The sequence below is a fragment of the Excalfactoria chinensis genome, chromosome Z (assembly GCF_039878825.1).
Source record: "Excalfactoria chinensis isolate bCotChi1 chromosome Z, bCotChi1.hap2, whole genome shotgun sequence".
Taxonomy (NCBI): Eukaryota; Metazoa; Chordata; class Aves; order Galliformes; family Phasianidae; genus Excalfactoria; species Excalfactoria chinensis.
Genome location: NC_092857.1, coordinates 42,099,569 through 42,110,233, shown reverse-complemented (window position 1 = coordinate 42,110,233; position 10,665 = coordinate 42,099,569).

The window sequence follows — 10,665 nt, the reverse complement described above, 5'->3', positions numbered from 1 at the left end:
CCAAGATGGTCAAGATGACAAATACCTTGTCTTGAAAGACTGTCAGACTGACCTACAAGGGAGCCCAAACTTGTGTATGTTGCTGTTTACATTTTTACTGACTTCAAAATATAAGTAATCGCAATCCACAATGAAGATGGTTGGAGTAAGTTAGAAAAAAGGACCTTGCAAATACACAAGCACATGATGCTTCTGCATGTCTCCTGATGTGCTTTGTGCACCCAGCTAAGGAGTGGTGTAAAAGCAGTAGAACTGGTTCTGCTAGGAGGCGTACCGTGAGGTGATGCCAAAGAAACACCCAGACTTAGGGGTTTATTTCCTTCTAGGTTCCCCTGAATTGCCCAATTCCAGATATATTCTGAATTCTAGTGCTGTTTTACCTTCCTAATTTACTACCTTCATTTTGAAAATGAACAGGGGGCAACTTCAGCATTCTCTCCACTGCATTTATTTAAGGTCTGAAGTGACAATACTTGAAGAGCTTTCATTTTCATGTGGCAAACAAAGCATACAACATTTGTTCATTTGGTAAAGACCGCAGAGCCTGCTCAGGAAAGCCTAGAAGTGGAGGATAACAATGGACTTTTTCTGGAGAAACTGGGTTGCTTAAGAGGAGAAAAGCTGTAGCACATTTCCAAAGTCCATAACAGGGTGCTTCAAAAAACAAAGGGGCGCATTTACTCCCTCTCCACGACTGGCAGAAGAAAAAAGTAAATGACAGAAAGGTACAGTGAGGTTGCCTGCGTGGAATTCTGGGGTGTGTTACACATGGAAGTGCACAAGGCTTTCAATTTTGGTGGCCACTAAGAACGCATCAGATGTGTCAGCTTAGACTTAAGGATTAATTGTAGCCAATCCTGTCTTTTGGTTGGAGTGAGTTAGCTGTTTTCCATGGTTTTCTACTTCCACAAAATTACAGTTGAAATCATTGCTTGTGTATGAGTCTAAGAAGTGATATTTCTGGAGACTGGTAGTGGAGCTGAGCACCTATGAGCACTAGCTCATAGTGGGAATGATGGTGAAGCCAGTCCCAGTACTGCTGTGGAAATGATAAGAAAGTGCACAGTCTTAAACATGTTACAACAACAGTGAAGCACAGTCTTTTGGAAGGATATGTCTAAGCCAGACTGCGGCTGTTGAACAGCCTTGCTGCACAGAGCAGATGATGCTTTGCTGTGCAGGGAAATAAGCATTGGAGGGAGATGCTGTCCGGAAGGAACGTTCAGATGGCAGAAGGGTCTGCGTGTGATTCCTCCCAGTCGTCTTTTAAAGCAAGAAATGGGAGGCAAACAAAACTGAGTAATGTCACAGATATGAAAGAGTCGTGAAAATATGCCCCAAGTCTTTCTCTGCTGTCCAAATGAAAAAATAAATAGCTGTTTTTCTTATGCCCTTTCCCTTGAAACAGACTCTGGGAGATGTTGGCTCCTGGTGTTGAAAACAGTTTGTATCCTTTGCTGCTTTAAAAATCTCTCCCCTTGTCATATGCCGTGAAGTCTGCCAGCTCAAGAGAACAACAGTCTCTGCTTTTTGCTGTCACTCAGAATTGTTTGTTTTGCACAGATGAATGAGATGTTGAAGGGGTGGCATCAGTGTAACAACAGATACCTTCCTTCTTACCAGCCAGACCTCTACTAACAGTTCTGTCCTTTATCGTATGTTTGCAGAACTCTCCAAGTTCACACAGCTGCTCAAGAAACTCTGGTGCTTGAGCCTTATTTTCTTTAACATGTCTTGTAGTTACACCACAGTGTATGGCTGAATAAAATACAGAAACGAGGTCTGTGTACAAGCATTTAAAAGAAAGATATCCTCCACTTGCATCCTCAGCTTTGGTAAATAGGCACCGGCAGTTGATTTCCATTGACGGTTTTCCCTGATGGCATTGGTTAACCTAATAATCTCTGTGGAGGCTTAGTTTTATACATGAATTTTCTACTGATGTAGCCTACAGCAGAGTACATGACTTAAGCACTGAACGTGTATTAACCAAATCCAAGTCACAGCTGTAATTAAGGATCCTGGATAAAACCCTTCTCCTTGAAAAAGTGAAGGGTTGTTGACAGTTTTGTTCTAAACAGAGGGAAATGAATGCTTGTGGTAGCGCCTGCGTTCCCAAAATAAATCTTTCCTCTGGCTGAAAAGAGCAATCAAATATTTTGTACAGAAATAACAGTGTGAGATTTCATGCCTGGTGCGCTGCAGATCACGCTGTGTGCTCACAGCGTTCCCCCTCTGGCCCGAAAATTTATGAATACCTTCTTTAACCATCAGCGTGAATGTTCGTGCGTACAATGCAAAGGAAATAATGTGCTTGGGATTCTAGAACAACCTGGCCAGTAGCTGAATGACTGTTTTCAAGGTCTGTGATGGATTTTTGTTTTTCCTTCTTGAGTCTTTGAAGCAGAAATCTCCTATTCAATGCTCCAAAATGAAACCTTCACAAGTCTGAATGAAAGCCTGGCATGGCTGAGCAGAAAGCAGTCTTGCGCGCTTGCTCTCATTACTGCAGTTATTTTTTGAATCATCAGACAGCAGTCACGGCATCATTTAAAATAAAAACCCAGATGAATGATTGAGGAATGTGCTGCAGATGATGCTTCTCGAGTTACGGTAGTTCATGAAGACGCTGCAAATAATCTCATGATTTGAGTGCCTGCCCAATGCACTGCTGCTGGGGTGGTGGGGAAAGCTGTGTGCTTCGCAACATGTAAAGCAAGAGGCCTGCAAATTCTCAGGCTGGATTTTACAAATGTGTATTAGAAACAGGCTCGATCTGAAATGCCAAGAGCAGAGACTGCTTGAGTGTGAGCAGAACCTCTCCAGACATCTGTGGAACTCAGTCAAATAAATTATGAAACACAGCTTCATGGAAGGCTTTTACATCCAAACATTTTGTTGTTATTTATTCAGAGGGCGGTGAGGCCCTGGAACGACTGCCCAGAGAAGCTGTGGTGCCCATCCCTACTCAGGGCCAGGTTGGATGGGGCCCTGGGCAGATGAGCGGTTGGGGCTGGGTGTGATTGGAGGGCCCTTCCAACCCAGACCACTCTGTGATTCTGTGACTGTGTTTCCATGCTATTTTAAAAATGGTCCCATCTCCATGCAAACAAATGGCTGTCTTTAGGTGAAGTGGAGTGAAATTGCTGCAGGCACATGCCTGAAGGAGGGAACAGGTCATTTCATTAAAGTTCAGAATGTCTGTTCTGGTCTGTGTCCATTGACTCTTGTCCTATACAGACACAGACACTCATGTGATCCCTCCAAGCCTCCTCTTCGCCAGGTTGAGCAGTATCAGATCTCACATCACCTTCACCATCTTAGTGGCCATTTGTTGGGCAATCTCAATTATTAATGTCTTTCTTGCAGTGAGGAGTCCAGAACTGAACAGTGCATTCTGGGTGCAGCCTCACCTACTCTGAGTAGAGGGGAAGGATCACCTCCCTTGACTTGTTTGGTGACGCTTTACCTGATGCAGCCCAGGAGGCCTTTGGCCTCCTTTGTGACAGTGGCACACTCTAGTGTGTGCCAGGCCCCCCAGGTCCCTTTCTGCAGAGCTGCTTTCTTTCCCAGTCCTTGTGTCTGGGATTGTTCCTCCCCATTGGAGTGGGATTTTTCACTTCTTGCTGAGCTCCACAAGGTTCCTGCCAGGCCCCATCCCCAGTCTGTGGAGGTGTCTCTGGATATCAGCACAACCCCCAGCCACTCCTCCCAGTTTTCTGTCATCTGCAAACCCGAAATTTCAGCAAGGATTCACACATGGCAGATTGTGTCCTGAGGTTTTTTGTTCTTCTTTATGACTTTGTTGCAGTTTGGATTTGATCTGCAATATATAATACTAGATCTGCTATATATAGTATTAGATATTATATATCTAATACATGCCAAGCAGTCCCGGCACTTCACTTTTTTCACCAGCTCAGCCATTGCTGTTCCTACCACTTCAAAATTAATCTAAAAGGCCCTCCTTGACATCAGTAAAACAATTATAGCCCCTGTTAGCCAGTCACCCCCAGTCAGAAGAGTCAAAACTCTTGAGCACAGCAGCTTTCCCATAGAGCAACTGTTGAACCCCAAGGCCTCTAATCTTGAATTGGCACTATTCCCCATTCATCACCAGCACTGCCTGGAGCTGTATCTCAGAAGCCCATCAGAGCAGCAAGAGCATCTCCTACTGAAAATTTGGTGTGTTTGCCCTTTGGACAGTTGTAATCATCTCACATTGTCAGCATTCAGGCTTGGTCGCTCATTAGTAACAACCTTTCCAGCTGCACTGAAAGAGAGAGACTTCTGAACAAACATGGAAAAGGAAAGAAGATTAAATAGGTGACAGCCGGTAAAGACAGGAGCCAGGCCAGAACTATTTATTCCCAACTATTTTATTTTGGGAAGCCATGATACATTAATGGCAGGCAGGATGGGCCCTGCACCCAGCTCCATGACTGACCCAACATGCCCTACCTTATTGCCCAGGAAAATGTTTTGTCTATGCTTATAAACATGGATGCTGCGCAAACTTATTTTCACTTATTCCTTTCTAGCCCACGTTCAGAGTTCAGCACTCTTGGCTGCTTTTTCCCTTGTACAAGTAGAGCTGTTCAAACCTACAGGCCCATGGTATTTCTTGTGAGCAAACCAAGGACAGACCCACACCACAGCATGGCCCCATCTCCCACACCTTCCTCAGCGCCAGTTCTGAGCTTCTCTAAATGTTACCCAGTCCTCACTACTTCTGAAGGCTGACATGGGGCAGGTTGAAATCTGAAGGTGAATGCTTTTCATTTTAGCCAGAAAGATGACAAGACAGACATATTTTCTGTACCACTTCTTAAAACACTGTTTCAGCACAACTTGCATTGAAGAGCCCTGTCACTGAGAATATGGCACTCCTCCCATAGCTTTGCATTACTCAGCAAGGCTGGTTCATAGGAGAGCCACTGGCTAAAGAGGTGCCTTCTGACACAGACAGCTCGTCAGGGAAGAGAAGGGACTGCCAAGGAGTTGGGAGTTGCCAGGAATTTGTACACTAGAGGCCAGTGTTTTCTGTGTGAGGAAAGGGGAAAACGCAGCAGAGAGAAAGCAGATTGTTTCTGCACAGGACAGAAACCATTCTAGAAGACATAATGGCCTTGGATGGGAGGTAGAGGCCTCAAGTGGCACCAGTGGATGTTCAGTTTGGATATTAGGAGCAATTTATTCTCCAGAAGAGCGGTGAGGCAGCGACACGGGCTGCCCAGGGAGGTGGTGGAGTCACCATCCCTGGAGCTGTTCAAGAACTGTGTGGATGTGGCACTGAGGGATGTGGTTGGTGGGCACAGTGGAATGTGCTGACAGTTGGACTTACTTGCTGATCTTAGTGGTCTTTTCTAACCTTGATGATTCTATGTTCTATGCAGGTACTCATCCTTCCTGACCTGACCCTTGGCTGGCACAGAGGACAGGCTGCTGGGGCCAGCCCTGATGCCATGGCTCCCAGCTGGCAGCTCCACATTGGCCAGACATGGCTGCCCTCCTGCAGTGGGGCTCAGCCTGTTCTTCATTCCCCAGCCCTGCCCCCTGCTTCTCGTCCTCAGTCCTTGCTCTGTACTGACAAGCTGAGGCAGAGGCTGTGGTTTTTATTTATGGGAGGTAGATGTCAGAGGGCTGTGAGTGGAAATGAGTTGTGCTGATAAGCTTTCTGACTGTATTTTGTTTTACTGAGGTTCTTAACAAATAATCTTTCTGCAATGCAAACCTGGCTTATCAGGCTAATGCAGATTGTCTGAAATCCTTATCTCCATGGGCCGGTTAGCTGGAGTGATCCCCTTTTCACAATGAATAGAGAATGAAGAGCCGAACACAAGCCCTCCCCTCCCTCCTTCCAATCATTGCCATTTACTGGCAGTGAACCAAGTGTCTCTGATTTCCAAACTCATAAATAACACAGGGGCTTTGGAGCAGAGCTGCCCTATGTTGCAGAACAGTTGATCCATGGCACTGGGTGCCTGAGCCTGGAGGGAAGAGCTGAAGGGGGAGTTGGTCACTGACTTGCTGTAGGCTTTAGAGCAGCAAGGTCTGGCTTTTAATGCTAAGATATTTCTTCATTCTGTTCACTATGTATATAGATTTCCTGTTGCTCTTGAGGGTCAGCGTACCTGGGATTGAATGGCAGCTAAAATAGTTCTGCATGAACAAAAGTAATTGAACAGAAAGAATGATAGAATCATTAGGGCTGGAAAAGACCTCTAGGATCACCAAGTCCAACCAGCAGCACACCCCCACCATGCCCACTGACCACGTCCCTCACTGCCACATTCTCATGGTTCCTGAACACCTCCAGGGGCAGCGACTCCACCACCTCCCTGGGCAGCCTGTGCCACAACCTCTCCATGTTTCTGAGAAGTATTTCCTAAAATTCAGCCTGCTACAGCAACCAGTAACAGCTGAGGGGAAGTTTTACTGTTCTGGCTGTTGAACTCCAAGAAAAAAACATATAAAAATCCACATCTGGGAGCACATGACAGAGCACGGAGATACTGCTTGTCTCCACATGTTTCTGATCAGCAATGATGTTCTCCCTTCCTAGAATAACATGAGGCGCCCAGTGGATGCACTAGGTCCCTGACTTTAACCTCCATAATACGCAGAAAGCCTGTATTAAAGGAAAGGCCTGAATTTTATCCACCCACATGTGCAAGTGCCCTTACCTCTGTTTTCATAGATTCACAGAATCACAGAATGGCTTGGATTGGAAGGGACCGCAAAGGTTGTCTAGTTTCAACCCCCACCATGGCCAGGGCTGCCAGCCAGTAGATCAGGCATTGGATCAGTTTTGCTTCTTTCTCTTTTGACTGTTTATCTGCTCAAGAGGCATGGGTCTTGGTTCAACTTTTGCTGCATTGGAGCCTTGCTAAGCTGCAGTTGTACAGAGAAACAAGCCTCTGCATGAAGCTGGTTTCCCACAGCAGGCAGCACTGATAAATGCTAGCAGATCTGCTGTCAGTCCCTCCTGGCACCTGGGCAGATGCCAGTATGAAGGATTAGTTTAGCAGCAGAGATGAACTTCCTCAAAGCAAGAGAGCTCTTGTACCCCAGGATGCTGTTTATCCCCTTGTATGATGATAGTTAGCTACTAATGCCAGGAATATGATTATACCAAAGCACAGAAGTGTCTTGGAGATACCTCTACTGTGAAACACAGTGCTACTGATGGTAGGTGATATGTTGAGCACCTTGCATGATGTGCTGTTTCCTGCAAGCACCTCATTTTGCACAAAGCAGACCAGCCAGCGACCAGAAGGAGCACCTGCCTCCAGGCAGCCCCAGGTGTGAGCCTGAGTCTCTCTGCATCCAGTCCCTCCACAAAGATGCCCCATGGAGATGACTCTGCATGTGCTGATAGCACCTGCAGTATCCCCCCAGTGCCCAGATGTTGCTCTTGTGCTGCTTCCCCAGAAATCAGAAGTGATTTTCTTCTCTTACTTCAGGAGAGCATAAATTGTACAAACAAATGAGCAGGATGGCTTCCTGATGCTCTGCAACGTCCCTATTTAATTAGACAACTATTTAGCATCCAACATTCACACTGCTGTTGATAGGAGTGAGAAAGATATATTGCACTGCAAATAGGTGGAGGAGGGATCTGTGAATGGCAGCTGTCATTCAGAGACCCCAGACAAATACAGCAGCCATGAGTGAAGAAAACACCAGCATCTCCAGCCCTAACCGTGCGGATGGAGTGTGCTTCTGGAAGCAGAGGGTCACTATTCGTCTTGAGTGATTTTATCGGTGGTGTTGTGCCTCATTTCTTTCAGAAACCTGAGCTTTTGTTTACTTGCAAGGCTCGAAAAGCTTTTCTTGCTGCCTGGGCTTAGAGAGGTCCCTCTCTGCAAAGGAAAAATGTCCAATTCTCCCTTTTCCCCAGGCTTTGATATGAATGTAGATGAGAGGGTCCAGCTCATGCTACCTACTGTTTGACCTAACCTGGAGATCTGTATCTCAGTTTCTTTCCATTCACCAGCTGATATGTTTCTCATCTTGGTATTTCACTTCTTCTTCATGGGTGGATGTTTGGGGTGCAGGACTGGCTTGGTTGAAATCCTTCTGTCCCACCAGGGCCTGGAATTCATCCATCTCCCCCTCCTGGGAGAGCTGAGCTTAGCTCAGTCCACTCTGCTATGATACTGAATTTTCTGGAATATCCTAAGAGTGACCATGTCCAACTTGCACTCTCTTGAGGGTTTTTTAGCCTGCCTGCCAAGCCTGGACTGCTGTCCCATACAGAGGTTTGGGGTTGTGCTTGTGGGTGAGCTGCATTGCAGCCCTACTCCTTGTTTGGCCTGGTGCTGGGCTCTGCAACCACCACCTCAGCCAAGTCACATGGCCGTGTGGCAGCTCACGGACAGTAAGACAACATGGCATGAGTCTTCACAAGCTCTGAGTGTGCTTGTCCCCATGTCATGGTATGGTATTTTTCCTTGAGGAGAGATGTGACCTATACAGCCTGATAGGCTGATCCGTGCTGTTAGAGCAGGATAGGGTCCAGTGTGCACCTGGGTGAGCACAGCAGAAATCTGACTTGTGGTTCTGGCATGCAGAGGACCCTTCTGTCTGACTTCTTTCTGTGCAGATCATGATAAACCTCACTGGTTTCCCTGTGAAGGCACATGGGGGACGTGGAGAAGCTGTCCATGTTGAAAAATGGTGTCTGTGTCTAGTAATGTGAATGGGCTTGGTTGTGTTTTAGCATCCTCAAGGCGAATGCAGACAGATCAATTAGAGACCGCACCGCAGAAAGCTGCAGCTCCTCAGTCCTCCCCCAGACAATAATAAAAAGATGCCCTCGCTTTTCTCCTTCCTTGAAGACCCCAGGAGAGAATTAGCTGCTGCTGCAGGTGCAGTGGTCCTGCAGGGTGGTGAGAGCAATGAATACTAAGGTTTTTAGCTCAAGCACACTAAGGCTGTTCAGCAGCCATTGGATAATCCCCTGTTAATCAGATTATGTAAATTCCTACTTCAGTATCCCTATCCCATCTCTATCCCTGCTCTCCAAGCTGGAAATAAAAGGCACTTTAAAAAGGAACATTTAAACCGCAAAAAGGCAGTGCTGCTGAAAGGGGTGGGCAGAGGGTGCTGAGATGTGGAGCAGCAGCTCAGGGCTTTGTCTCTGAGCAGGCGGGTGCTGCTGCTTGGCCAAGCACCAGAGACACTACCAAACCATGAGCCAGGGCAGGCTCTGTCTGTGTGCTCACCCTCCTGTGTTGCAGGAGTTACAACAGGATGATGCTTTCGGTGACCAAACCAAACGAAGGGACAGATAATAAAAAATGGCCTTTGGCAATCTGTCCACTGAACCTGAATATGTAGCACTGCATCACCTGAACCTGCATTTTGTCTGAGTGCATTCAAGGTAACGATATCCTCTAGCCCTGAGATTCACATGCAATGGCTGAAACGCTTGTCCAGAGCTCCAGCAATCACAACAGTGTCTTACAAATGTCATAATGAGCACCAGCCCTCAAACTGTAGCTCACAGCCCTCGCCTGGTCTCTGAGCCTCTCACTTTTTCATCTCGGCAGGACTGCTATTTTTTCACAAATTGGAGTGGAAAGCTGAGAAAGGCAATAGAGGTCAGCTACAACTAGCAAAGAGGAGCTTATTTATTCTTTGTGTGGCCACTGGAAATCACCCAGGAAGCTAAGCTGACCTACATTTGCTGTATAATAGTTCTGGCTGAAAGCAGTCCCTTTTGTTTGTGACAAAGATGGAAGCTGCTCCCCCATGGCAGATGCAACACACTGGAAATGAGCTTTTCCACTCAAATGGGGATTTCCACTAGTTCTGCAGTACTCATAGATGGCCAGGAGAATTTGCTCCCCCAGTCCTTGCAGTTTTCACCTTGACAAAAATCTGTCTTCCCTGTGGAAAGCAGAAAGAGGTGTAGAGTAGTTGTGCTACGGATTGGCAGAGTGGGAAGAGCGAGGAGTGATTTCTGCATGCCATGCACCACTGCTGCTTCACAGCAGCCAGTGACATTGCATCAGTTGACCTCAGCTATAGAGATGTATGTAAAACCAGTAGAAACAGAGCAATTGAAATTTGAAACAGACGGTATGATCATCAGGGCAGCAATAAGGACATGCATTTATTGCTGACCAAAAATAAGATGGTGAATATTTAAAAGTAAGGGGAGAAAGCTATATCTGTGGGTGAGAATAGTGAGCATGTCCAAGTTTTCTGTGTGAAATGGACTGCAAGATCATACAGCGCTTCTGAGAGGCTGGGGTTGTTGCCATCTCCCTTGGAAAACATTTCTGGTCCTGCAGGGAAGCAGGACCAAGCACCAACTATGGGATCTCTCCTTTGAGCATTGCAACCTCACCCACTCCCTTAGTGCAGCAACCTGCACTCAGAAGAAACGCTGGGGGGACTCAGAGCTGATCTCCCTCCATCAAAGAGCAAGCCCTCTTGATACTCAGCTCCTCATTCCTTTGAATCACTCCTTTGAGTAATGCTTATGGGGTGGCTTCATATGGCTGCACACAACCTGGTCAAGCTCCGTGTTGCGTGCCAGCAGAGATCTGCTGAGGTGAGTATCCTGTTCCTCTCACTTTTAGGTGAATTCCAGAGAACTTTTAATGTCTGGGCGCTTCTGTGTCAAAGGGAAAAGGAGCTGCTTGCCTCTTC